Source organism: Parus major, chromosome Z (genome assembly GCF_001522545.3).
Source record: "Parus major isolate Abel chromosome Z, Parus_major1.1, whole genome shotgun sequence".
Taxonomy (NCBI): Eukaryota; Metazoa; Chordata; class Aves; order Passeriformes; family Paridae; genus Parus; species Parus major.
Genome location: NC_031799.1, coordinates 4,053,031 through 4,066,079, shown reverse-complemented (window position 1 = coordinate 4,066,079; position 13,049 = coordinate 4,053,031).

The following is a 13,049-nucleotide window of genomic DNA, read 5'->3' as shown; positions in this document are numbered from 1 at the left end:
CAACTGATGCACAAGAAAATTCCTCACCACTCACTGACCGATACCTGGATCAGCCCCCAAGCAGTGACCAGCCCCTCCTGGCCAACTTCCCTCAGTTCATATACTGGGCATTAGTTCTGTGATATGGAATATCTCTTTGTCCAGCTCTCCTGGCCATGCTGACCCTTGGCTTCATGTGCACCTATTCATAGGCAGAGCACTGGACACTGAAAAGTCCTTGACTGAGGGAGCACTGCTGAGCTGTGGCTAAAACATCAGTGAGTTAATCAACATTATTCTCAGACTAGATCCAGCACTGTACCAGGAACTGAGGAGGAAATTAACTCTACCCAAGCCAGAACTGGAATGAGGGGATTTAACATAAATTCAAAGGCAATTTCTGTTTATTTGCAGAGAGAGAAAGAGAAAATAAAATAGCATCTTTGTTAAGGGATGTCAGTAAATTATTTTTCCTACAATTTTGTAGACAGGTAATGTACAGAATTTGGTTACCAAGACCACAGGAATTGCCAGAGATTTCTTCTCTCGCCTGTATCTCTCCTCATGAAATTCACAAGGATAATAATTGCACAATTTCTTAAAAAGCTCTATCAGTGTTATTTAAAGGGATTCAAGATGTTGAAAAGCTTTAATGTAACAGTAAGGAAAACATGGATAATTGTCTTTCTCCATTGCTCTCTGAGCTTTGTTCCTCCACAATACCCCTGAAGTAGTTTGGTACCTCTTTGCCTCCTCATCATCATCTGCTCATTGTTTATTTATCAGCTGCATCTCCGCAGGTGGGGACCAGCAGCAAAAGTGTGCCCTGGTATGAATGGCTCTCACAAGACGTGAATCCTGCTCTCCTCACTGTGAGACAGTGCTGATGGCAGAGGGAGCCTCCAGCCACCTTGCCACAGTGAATCCACATTGCAGCTTTTCTCTTTTCTGTAGAAAATTAAGTGAAAACTAAGCCCACTGACCCTCTTCAAATGGCCTGACACAAACCAGGCTCTGGTTTGGACAAGCAGTACAGCCATGGTAGCACACAGTCATTCCCAATCCGTGGGCTCCTACCGGATGATGGAACTCAGTTCCATGTGAAACACCATCTGCTCAGCTTAGTGAAACTCTTTTGTGTCTTCTTGCACCTGGATACGTAAATATATTTGCTTATTTGGAAGTGTGTTGTATTAAATGCAAGCTTCAAATAACAGATACATAACATAGCTGTATATAAATAGGAAGGTGGTTTGCACACAAATATAGCAGGACTATTAGAGGTGATCATTAGTTACTAATATAAGCAGTTATTTGAACATTAGCATACTGTTATTCATGGCAGAATTCATGATGCGTTTAATAAGTAAGTAATAGCTTCCTTAATAAACTTAGGAGCATAAAATTCCCTCTTCTGTAGACTGTCAAAGATGGACAATGATATTAAGTGATATTAAGATTTGAAATTTTCCAAGAGATATTCATATTTAGATTTAAAAAAAAAAAAAAAAAAGGTATGAGGGTATTTTTTGACCTATTTTTAATAGATTTCCCCTCATATTAAAAAACATTGAAATTAAATAGACAGAAAAGAAAATCGAAAGAATGGAAGAAAGTGTTAAAACTCTAAAGAAATGCTAAATATGTCCTCCCAAAGAGCAAAAGTAATTAATTCCCTATTACATGTGCCTTAAAGGATTATATTTTCATAAACTGACAATTCAGAAAGGACTATCCAATCAAGCTGGCAAACCAATCAACTATGACAGAAACTCATATTTAAATCCCCCCTTACCCAAAACCACATGTGCCACTGCACCAGTAAAACTGGGCAAGGGTAGACTGTAAGCCTTCCTGACTGCAGTCAACCACAAAGCCTACTTCCATCTTTCCAGCATCATGATGTCCTCCTGCTCAGTACTTTCTCACCTCTGATTTTGTCAACATCCACAAAAAAGAGCAAGGAGATGGCGTGGCTTGACAAAGCAGCAAGAAAAAAATCCTTTCTCAACTGATGTTCCTTCCAGGAAAAGACCAAGTCAAGTTTTGCTCTTCTGTCACCGTCTGTGTGAGTCACACTGTTGTGAATTAACTAGGGTTAGACTCACCAGTTAGACACTTCCAGGGATACAGCTGTGGGAGCACTAAATTAAACATGGATCACTAATTGTGAGACGCTGAAATAAGCCCAGGTCAAGCTGGAGGGTCTCCAGGGGAGACAAATCTTTTTAGAGGTAATTCACAGATACATAAACACATGGCATGTTCAACAAAGCCATAGCCCAAGCCACCAACTTTGTGGGCAATAGGAAATGTCAGCAAAATTAATTTGAAACTGTTTTTAAAAAACTCTCCTATGTGATTGCAAATATTGCAATTTAATTTATCTTCAGTGTTTCCAATTAAATTCCAAATGATTTCAAATATGTCAGCTAAAAGGAAAACAAGATAGTTTGGGCTAATGCTGACAAATAATGAAATTTAATTGTGATTTAAGATTCCTAATGTTCATTGATTAGTTCATTCAAAAGACTCCTTGAATAACTGCTTTTAAATTACAGAGTTTAAATAGTTTTCTTTAGTTTTGTAAGACTGCACTTTGGTCACTCACCTCCATTAATTTCTATTGGTTTCTAAGTGTTTTTCTCTACCTACTCTTAAGACTCTTGCTCATCTGTAAATCATCTTGGTTACACAAAATCCACTGAAACCACACCAAACTGGAGGGCAACATTCACGGATGGCAGAATAGAAAAGATTGGGGTTCACAGTGTCAAGCCTCCAGGAAGAGCTGGGCAGGGAGGATCACCAAAGAGGCCAAAAATCTTGATTGTGCAGGAAAGTGAATTCATTAAAACATGAAGCTGGAGATCAATGGTGACTTCTGAGTAGCTCCTTATCTTCTGAAATAAATGGTTTTATTTGGTTCTATTAAAAAACAAAACAAACTAAAATACAACAAACTTAAAAATATCCCAGCCAAGAAAAAGATCTTCCCCAGCATACATACACAAGGAGAAAACCTTGCAAAATGAAAATCTGTTTAGTTGTTTGTTCTCTGGTTTTTTGTTTGTTTTTTTTTGTTTTTGTTTGTTTTTTATTTGTTTGTTTTGTTCCTTTGGAGTGTTTTTTGTTTGGTTTGGGTTTGGGTTTTGGGGGTTTTTGTTTATTTTTGCAGGTTTTTTTGTTTGTTTGCTTGTTGGTTTGTTTTGGTTTTGTTTTCTTTTTGTTTTACTTTTTGTTTTCTTTTTTCCGTATGTTTTTTTGGTTTTTATTTCGCTTTTAATTTTTTTCCCTTAAATAAAAATTCTATTCTCATTGGGAATTCCAGGCATCCAGTAATTCTCCTGCATTACTCCTTGTAGCTTTCTCAAGACATATCAAAGGCAACATATATGTAACACAGGGGGAATCATGCTTGAACATCCTTTGTAGGAACAAGTTTGGGCACCACCATCTTCTGCTACTTTAAACTTTCTGCTTTACAAATCCTGAAGACAAGATTACTTGGCTCTCCACAGCTCTTTCCTACTGCATTGCTAAAATGAAAGGTTTCAATATTCTTGCAATGAAACATTCTGACATTATCAAAATGTAAAGAGAAGATTGAAATGATTCATTTGGACGTAGTCCCATAAAAAATGTCACTGAAATCAGCACATTTTCACAACAAGTTTTGATTTGGGTAAAGCTGCGTCTACTAATTTTTTTTTTGCCTTGGAAAATGATTTCATTAAAAACAAATGACCAGCTTTAATTACAACTCACTGAGCTTTCTCTCCAAAAGTCAAAGCTATTAAAACAGCACTTAGTCTGTATGTACAGGGAAATAGAATCTGTCTTACAAGTGGCTATGTAAAACATCTTACTCCCCCTCAGCAGGGCTGGTACTTGAAGTCCCTGGGACTGCAAACCAAATTTTTGTCTTGCCTTTAAGTGGCATCCACAATTTGTAAGAAAAAAAATCAAGAATTTAATAAACAATTCAAAAGCAAAAGGTGAAGGGCGCATCCCGACCCTTTGAAGAAAATTACCATTGACTTTTGAGTTTAGTTCTGGAAATGGAAAGTAGGAACTACAAAGCTGTGTCTGCACGGAACTGGAGCCTGAGTGGAGATCTGAGGCAGGACCAATTGAGCCATCTTCTGAACCTTAGTCAATACTACCACTCCAGAGCAGCCCTCTGTCCAAACTGATTAGCTGCTGAAAAGCTGGATTTTGTGACTTTGTCCATGCTATTAAATTAAATGTGCCTTAGCCCACAGCATGACACCGGGGCCAGCTGGCATGCAGCAGCTCATGTCAGTATTGAGCCCTCAGTTGCCATGCCGTGGGTGGGTGCATCCTGACTGCCCCTTGGGAGGGACCCCTGGCCCAAAACTAACACCTGAAAAAAATTGAGACACAGTTTGTGGGAGTGTTTACTTGCCTGAGATGAAAATACACCAGCAATTTATCACTGCAATTAATCCATAAAGCTGCATTGCCCAACACTGCTAAATTTAGTAATAGAAATATGGCAAATTAATCTGCCCATGTGACTGACTTGTACCTTTTAATGAGCAAATATCCCAGCTTTTCCAGGGTTGTGAGACACAAGGCCTCATTGCTGTGCCTGTGGCCTGAGAGACCTGTCTAGAGCCCATCTGAGCCTTCACCTTGTTACGGGGCTCCAGCACCAGACCTTGATCACAAGCATCCACAACAAATCACCAGCTCACAAGAGCTCCAGGGGCAAATGCTGACACACATCTCTCACTCACACCAGGCTGTGAGTGGTTTGTATTGGTTTTAAAACAGGTTTTCACTACATCACAGGCCAGATATTTTGTGTTTGGCTCTTCAGAGAACTTCCTTTCCCTAGCAAGATTTGGTGGTACTCTTGGTTGACAAGGACCATTAGTCATAGAATCTTTAAGGCTGGAAAAGTCCTGTAAGATCAAGGATTTCAACCAATAGCTGCCATGTTCACCACTAAACCACGTCTCTAAGCACCACAAATACACATTTTTGGAACACTTCTATGAATGATGGTTTCACCACTTTCCTGGGCCACCTGTTCCATTAAGAAACTTTTCTTAATATCCAATTTAAACCTCCCCTGGAACAATTTGAGGCCATTTCCTCTTCTTCTTTGTTAACTGGGAAAAAAGACAAACCCCCATCCCTAGCTCATTTCAGGAAACTATAGAGAGCTATGATAAACCCAAATCTGGAATAAGATTCTCAAGGAAAAATAGGATTCACCTTACCCTCCCTTCATAGTGCTGCCTGTTGCTATCAGGGCAAAACCAACTTAAAACTCTTAAGTTTTGGGGCAACCTCTGTCTGTCAGTCAGAGACAGGGAGAATATTAGGCTTAACAGGTTTCTGCTTTGCTCATGCTATCTCTCTCCTTCCCTTTATCCTTCCCAGCACAGCAGGTGTAGTCAGGGAGAGCAGGCACTGGTCACCTCACAGGCTCCAGAGACAGACACTTGTAAATCAGTAATATTGTGTCACTGAGCAGAGCTTTGAATAAGGCCTAATTGTAGCATTTCTATGGAAGAATCACTAAATGAGTAGCTGGGATGTCAAATAAAGTGGAGGTGATGAACATCAGCAAAATGCTTCTGGAGAGGTGGGTTGAGGAGCATGGCTGAGTGGGTGAAAGGGAAAGAGCAGGGAAAGCAGTTGATAAAGGGAAATTTTGTATGACACTAAGGAAAATTCTGTAAGAAATTAAAGCCCACATAAGAGCAAAGATGAGTAAAGAGCTCCAGACAGTCAGCAGTGCTTCAGTTGGGTGTCTGGTGTCTTTGACAGAAGATGTGATTCATCAGCTCCCACACACACCTTTTTTTAATCATGTATGCTCATTTCAACAAATGTGAAATTTCCAGGAAAAGCAAAAGCACAGCACACCCAAGCAGCCCTGAACAGCCTGGCGTGGGCACACTGATGCTGTGATTGGGACGTCAGCCAAGCATGGCATAAACCTCTTCTGCCCCCTCTTCTTTCTTCCACTTCTTCCCTTGGGAAGATCTTGGTTCTCTCTTGACTGGGTTGGGTGATTCTTGTCTTGCATATATATGAGGGAAAATAATAAAAAAAATCTATCTCTCACCTGTGAGACAGCTAAGATATGAGGTATGTAGTAACACCTGCCTGAATCTTCAACAATCTCATACATCAGCTTCAGCAGATAAGAACTGGGCACATCCATGATGACAGACAGATCAAAAAGCTAGTAACATCAGAAATATAAGTGCTAAAGTGTTTCTCTTTCAGAATATTTGACCAACATTGATATGAGCAGTGAACCCTCTCCTCCCTGTCATACGACTCAAAGTGTCATGATCCCGTAGAAAAAGCCAACTTCTCTATCTGTGTCCATAATCCAGACACAGGACCAGTAATTTAAATAAAACAAACGAACGAACCTTCTTATACTTAGTAAGTATGTTTACTTAATAAGATAAGTAAATATAGTTAAATGTTCAGCCACTTTTATACTGCCTTATTCATGTTTGTATAAATAATGTAATAAAAGCTGCTATCAAAAATAACTGAAGCTTCTCCAGAGTTTTCATCTTCTTGAATCTCATGCTGCAAAATTTAGGGATCTTTGACTCAGAATTTATGTCTTACTTGCCACTGAGTACCATCACCTCTGTTGGTGAGAACAGCCTGAGTTATCGCTCTGGCTATGAACTGGACTAGACGACCTCATAGGTCTTTTCCATCCTTGCTTCTTGAAACTCTATTAAAGGCCGCTGTCAAAACCCCACCTCAGTGCACACTGCCAGGAGGGGATGGGGCATTTCAGTTTGGAGTCAAAGCAAAAAACTAGAATATGTAAAATTACATTTTTATCCTTCCTCCTATCCCAGCTGATAGGGGTGTGGATATAGATCGGCAAGAGAAAAAGTAATATTCCTCAAAATTCTCAAAATAACTTGGTGACTTAGACTCATTTTTTCACAGAAAATGAGCTATAGAGAAAAGTCAGAGTACTTTTTCTTTCAATTGCCAACCTGGTTTACACCAAGAGACTGATAGCTGGATTATTATATGTGGGACAAATTCTTTCAATAAGAAAAAGAGATAAATTAGAAAAGATAATTGGTTTAAGCATGTGTGTTGTAAACTCAATATATTCACTGTGCACAAAGTGTGTTGAGTGTGGCTGAGAGTTTGAAAGCTATGGACATGAGTAAGCCCACCCTAATTACTGCCTCCCAGGATTGCGGTACAAAACGCATTATACGTGTTTATAAACGAATGGAGTGAATATTGTGTTTTTACACATCTGAGAGGATTTAATGTCCTAAATACATACCTACAGTCAGACCACTACAGGGTAGTATCACCAGTGTAATGCAGTATAATATAGACAATTATTTTTTCATAGAAACACAGAATCATAGAATGGCTTGGGTTGGAAGGGACCTTAGAGAACATCCAGTTCCAAGCCACCTGCCATGGACAGGGCCACCATCTACTAGAGAATAAGAGGCAGGCAGGCAGGCAGGAAGGCAGGAAGGAAGGAAGGATACTCCCTGTGTATTTTAGAATCAGAACCTACAGTACTTTAAAAAATTGGGCAGGTGTTCCCTCATGCCTTATAGAGATCTGATGATTTATATCTGGAAACCTCCAACAAGGCAGCAGCCAATGTACACTTGTATTTCTGGGGATTTTACCAGTCAAAGCTATACAAGAGTTAAATATTGCTGTGTATTATTTTTAGTTGCCTTAAGAAATGTACAGGAAAAAATACCAAAATATAGGACAATGTGTTGCAAAAATAAACACTTAAAAAAGAACTAAATGAAACCGAAAACAGACCCATGTATATGATTACCATTTCAAACAGGGAAAGACTGACCCGTTGGATACTCCTGAGAATGCTCCCCCATGGAAAGGTATTCATATTCATATATATCAGCATTTGTAAGATCCAACAACATTGGGGTCATTTTGTTTAAAATATACTGTGAACTCAGCAGGATACATCTGCTTTATATTAGTCTTGTGGAAATACTATAAAGGGCTTTGGGGGGCTTTTTGGATTTTTCTGTTTTTACTTGGTATATAATTGGGATAAAACTGAACTTGTGTAAAAAAGAAAGCAACTCATAGTAGCAATACCTTAGTAGCCTAAGATGCCAAAAATGAAACAGAAGTCTGAAAATTAATTGGGTAGTTTTAAGGAAATATTTACTAAAGTATCTCATGATATTTCAGTACTCTCTTTATCATTTTATTGCAGTACAGTGGTTTTGTTTCTATTCTGATAACATGAAAATTTGTATTTTGATACTTAATACAACCATGGCTCAGGTTCCAGATCAACTGATTGCCTTTTGGGACTGAGTCAAGTCTGTTCACCTTGTACTGTCATTAAAACATGTGCAAAGCTAGGAACTGGTTTAAACTGATCTGATTTGTGGCATCTTTCCTGCAATTTGTCATTCTCCTTGCACAGATGCAAATGACAAAGGAAGGGAGAATCAGGCCCTCTGTGCTGACAAAGGGCTCTTATCTTCACAATGTTTTGCTAGCTGATCATACTGTTTCCTTGTCCTTTCATTCAAGGGTCATCAAGATAAAAGTGTTTGTTTGAATTCTTTTTTTCTCTTTCTTGCTCCCAAGCCCTGTTATACATAATGTTCCTACTAAGGTCATACTGTTGTTCCCTAAATATGATTCTGCATGGTTTCATGGGCTGCTCTACTTTTATGGTTATGCCTAATAATAAAATAATGTTAGGTCTTAAATAATAGGAAATACAATGAGTATGACAGGGATCTTAAACACCATTCTCTCTTAACTTCCCCTTCACAATCTTTCAAACCAGCACAATTTGAGGAAGATGCTCCCTTCTTCTATACCCTGTTCTCAGGTCCCCAGATCCAGCTCTGCTCGGACTCAGGGCAGAAAGGATTTATCTGAACAGGGTCTTACAGCCTCAGCGTCAGCATCTCATACAATCTTGAGGTCAGGAGCTGCTACAGTCATCTGTTTACTTTCTTTCTCAACTTAAATAAAACAAGAGGGGGAAAATGTTCGAACGAGATAGCTCCTGCTTATGTGAGCAATTCATGGGGAATAAAAATAAAAATCTATTTATCTTCAACCACTTGCAATGAATTATGAATACAGAGGTGTTGCCAATTTGCATAGAGCACGTACACACAGCTCATTTTTGCTTAATCCTTTTGCTTGAGCTTTTTATTATTTCTTATTATTATTAATTCAAGCACAGAAGGCAATTTCAGCACCTGAACTATTTAGAGAGGAGACTGATTATGTTATTATGGAGAAAACTGTTTTTTATCAATTGACTTGGCAAATTCAGGCTCAGACACTCTCCAGCTCCCTGGTCTCCCATCTTGATTACCGTGACATCCCACTCAACTTACTTTGATTCATATTTCCTTGGTATCAGCCATTCAAAGCACAAGCAGCAAAGCACAGAAATGAGCAACCATTAGTTTACCAGCAACATTTTGGTTTCTGGCCCTTGCTTCTTTTATTCCTTGTCTACCACAACTTTTCCAAGGGCTCAGTTTCAGCTTCTTTTAAACTGCTTCTGTTTGCACCCAGGACAACACTGATGCTGAGGAAAACCCGGGTTGAAAGGAATGAAGTACAAAGTATAATTCTCCTTCTGAGGGCAAAGATTATTTCAAGAGTGTCTCAAGCTAAGAAGGTTGGCAAAAAGGTATTACCAAGGTTTCAAGGCTTCTTTGTAGAGAAATTGAAGGTTGCAACTTTGCATGTTTAGAGAGGAGTAGGCTGGGAGTGACCTCTCTGTTTGATCACCCCTGGTTCACTGGATTCATGACCTGAACCTTAGCTGGATGTTGTTGCCTTTGACTGCAGTGATGGCATACACATGTAACACAAGGATACAGAAGAGAGAAGAGTTTAAAAATAAACCCCAAAAGCAACAACAACAAAGCTTGCAAAACCACAGTGTATGAAAAAACAAGGAAAAAATACGGAAGCAGAAGAAATACAGATGGAGAGTGCCCTGGAAGGTAGAGGGGAACAGCAAAAGGTTGGGATAGTGAGAGCTGTCCCTTGAATGAGGTCAAGAGAAGAGATGAGAATATGAAAAGAGCCTGCAAGGTACAGAAGAATTAGGTTCAAGAGACATGAAAAGGTACCCATTGATCTACTATGAGAGTCATCTCCATCAGTAAAGTGAAAAGCAGAGGAGGACTACATAGATGAAGAGAGCAAAATAGATCGAGGGAACTGAGGGGAGAAAAATCACTTTTTGGTTTAGCTCAGGCCAGGAGGTCACTAATGGTTTTGGCCAGGTGGCTTTCAGCAGAGGGGAGGAGTTGTAAGCCAGAACAGGGGTGTTCAAAGGGTATAGCAGAAGGAGCAGAATTTAAGGCAAAATGGGGCATGATCTGGCATTTTGGAGAACAGAGGGGGAGGGTCAGAAAGGTGGCAGGAGGCTTAGGCAGCAAATTGAAGGTGCAGGGCATCAGGGCAGCACTGAGTGATGCTGGTGCAGAGCCATCCTGAGGCACCTTTACCTTGGAACAGCTTTCTGTTCCTTTGGTTTTTTTCACATCACCAAGACTTGTTCTCACCAGAAGACAAAACAAAAAACAAAATGGAACAAAAGTCAAACAAACAGAAAAAATAAGTAGTTATAACTGGCAAAGCAGGAAAATTAATGGCATCAAGCCCTGCAAAGCACTATCACGGTCCAGAGCTCCATCCTGTAATAAGTGAGTGGTCCAAATATCAAAAGGGTTCAGGCATTCCCTGCTGACATAGACATGCTCCTGAGAGGGAAAAACATTTTTCCCTCATTTACAGCATGCTGGAATGGGAGAGGGGGAGAAGGAAATGAGAAGGAAGGTAACTGAGAAGTAAATTGATTTATATTTAAATGTTATGTTTTTATTGCTATTTTTTTTCTATTCCATGTGAAATCTCATCCTTTAAACTAGAAAAACCAGGGTAAACTATTTTTTATAGTTTGAAAAAAAATGATTGACATTCTGAGGTAATACTTTTTAAATTCCTCCAATTAAACAAAGCGAATTTAATTTTAAGTTTAATTAAAAGGAAATTTAATTAGAAAGAAGATTAAATTTTAATTAAATTTCTCCAAAATCCTTATCCTTGCCTTTACTGCTAATATTTCTCTCGGAACCAAATCCCTTTTTAATATTCTTAAATTCTATTCTAGTAAACTTCCCCTTTATATTAAAATTATATCTGCCTGGATGTACTCGCTACCAGGGGAAAAAAAAAAAAAAAATCATTGCCCCTTTTAAAATACTTGAAGAGTACACCTGAGACACAGAGTAACTCAAGAGCGACCAGTGGAACATTTGAATATGCTCTAAGTGAGACACCACTAAATTAACCCACCTGCTGCTGAACACTCTGCAGGCAGGGAAACATCCCTGTGTCATCAGACACTCCTTTCCTGCAAGCAGCTCTCTACTGCTCAGCACACCCATGATGTCTGTACTGCTCATCATTTTCTGTGCTCTGCTTGTGCATCCAGTTCTCTTCTGCTGAGAGATTTTTTTGGGTGGGTTATGCTTGTTTGTTTGCTTTGTTATGTTATATTTGGTTTTTTTTCATGGAATGGCTTGGGTTGAAAGGGACCTTAGTGATCATCCAGTTCCAATTCCCTCTGCCATGGGATGCCCTATCCCAGGTTGCTCCAAGCCACCTGACCTTGGACACTTCCAGGGATGGGACAGCCACTGCTTCTCTGGGCAACCTGTGCCAGGGCCTCACCACCTTCACAGGGAAGAATTTCTATATCCCATCTCCCCCTGCCCTCTTCCAGTTTGAAAGAAGCCTTTCAGTGTTTCACTGTGTCCTGTCACTGAGGCCCCTTGTCAAAACTCCCTCTCCAGGTGTCTTGGAGCCTCCTTCAGCACTGGAATGGGCTCTAAGATGTCCCTGGCATTTTCTCTAGGCTGAACAGCCACAGTTCTCCCATCTGCTCTCTTTCCCACCTGCTGGAAATGTTTACCTCAATCATAGCACCCATTATGGACTGAATCAAAACTGTCTTTTGCATACCTCACATTCCTGTGATATCAACTCCAGTCTCCATAGCACACATAACTGTCTGATGCCATAATGCTTCTTAAAGGCTTGCCTCTGCTTGCAGGAGTTAGCTAAAGCACGAATGCACACACTTTGCCACCAGACCTTCCCTCTCAATCTCTTAGGATGCATCTCCTCTGCACAGCCCCATTGCTGTGCAACAGCAGGGACTGGACACTGCCCAGCAGCTGCAGACTGGAGGCAGCCATAAGAGGGAAATGCTGGTCCTGAGCCATGCTCTCACTTTCAATTTTGTTTGTTTTTCTTCCAGCAAGGGCAACCACGTCCCATTGCAACAGCCAGGTGAAAGGTGAGCTGGATGTGCTGAGAAGTGGACAGGCAGGATGGCACTTAGTGTGACTTTCCAGAGCATTCCTGTCAATCATCCCCTGATACCTAAGTGAGGTAAGCTGTCACAGCCTCTGTCCACCCCCGTGACCTCACAGCCCTGCAGTCTGGTGGGTCCAGCACAGGGTCACATCATGGCAAAGCTGCTGTGAAACTGCGCCAGCCTGAGGTTTCTGCTGGGGCCAAGGGGTGGGAGGATGAGGACAATGCCAGCCAGCACTGGTCCTTGAGCTGTGGTCAAGGTTTCTGTCCCCAGGACCTTCCACACTCATTATGACTATGTGACCCCTTGTCCCTGAGAACAACACAGGTTTATTTTAGCACATTGCCATGGTGACCACTAGTCTTGCCAATGGATACTGACTTGCAAAGCATTGTTATTTGTGTAGTTACTCTTACAGGTAAAATCTCCCCTGCTGGACTCTTATTCTGTCTGCCTGCCCCAGTACTTTAACAGGAGTCAGGACCAGGCAGTTCAGAAATTCCACAACAGGCCATTTACAAAATCCTGACTATAGATGAGGCTTTAGATGACCTATCAACTAGAAAAGTTACATGCCCATTTAAAAAAAAAAAACACTGCAAATGCCTGTGCCCATGAAACTCAAAATTTGTTTTCTTTTGTTTTGTTTTGGTTT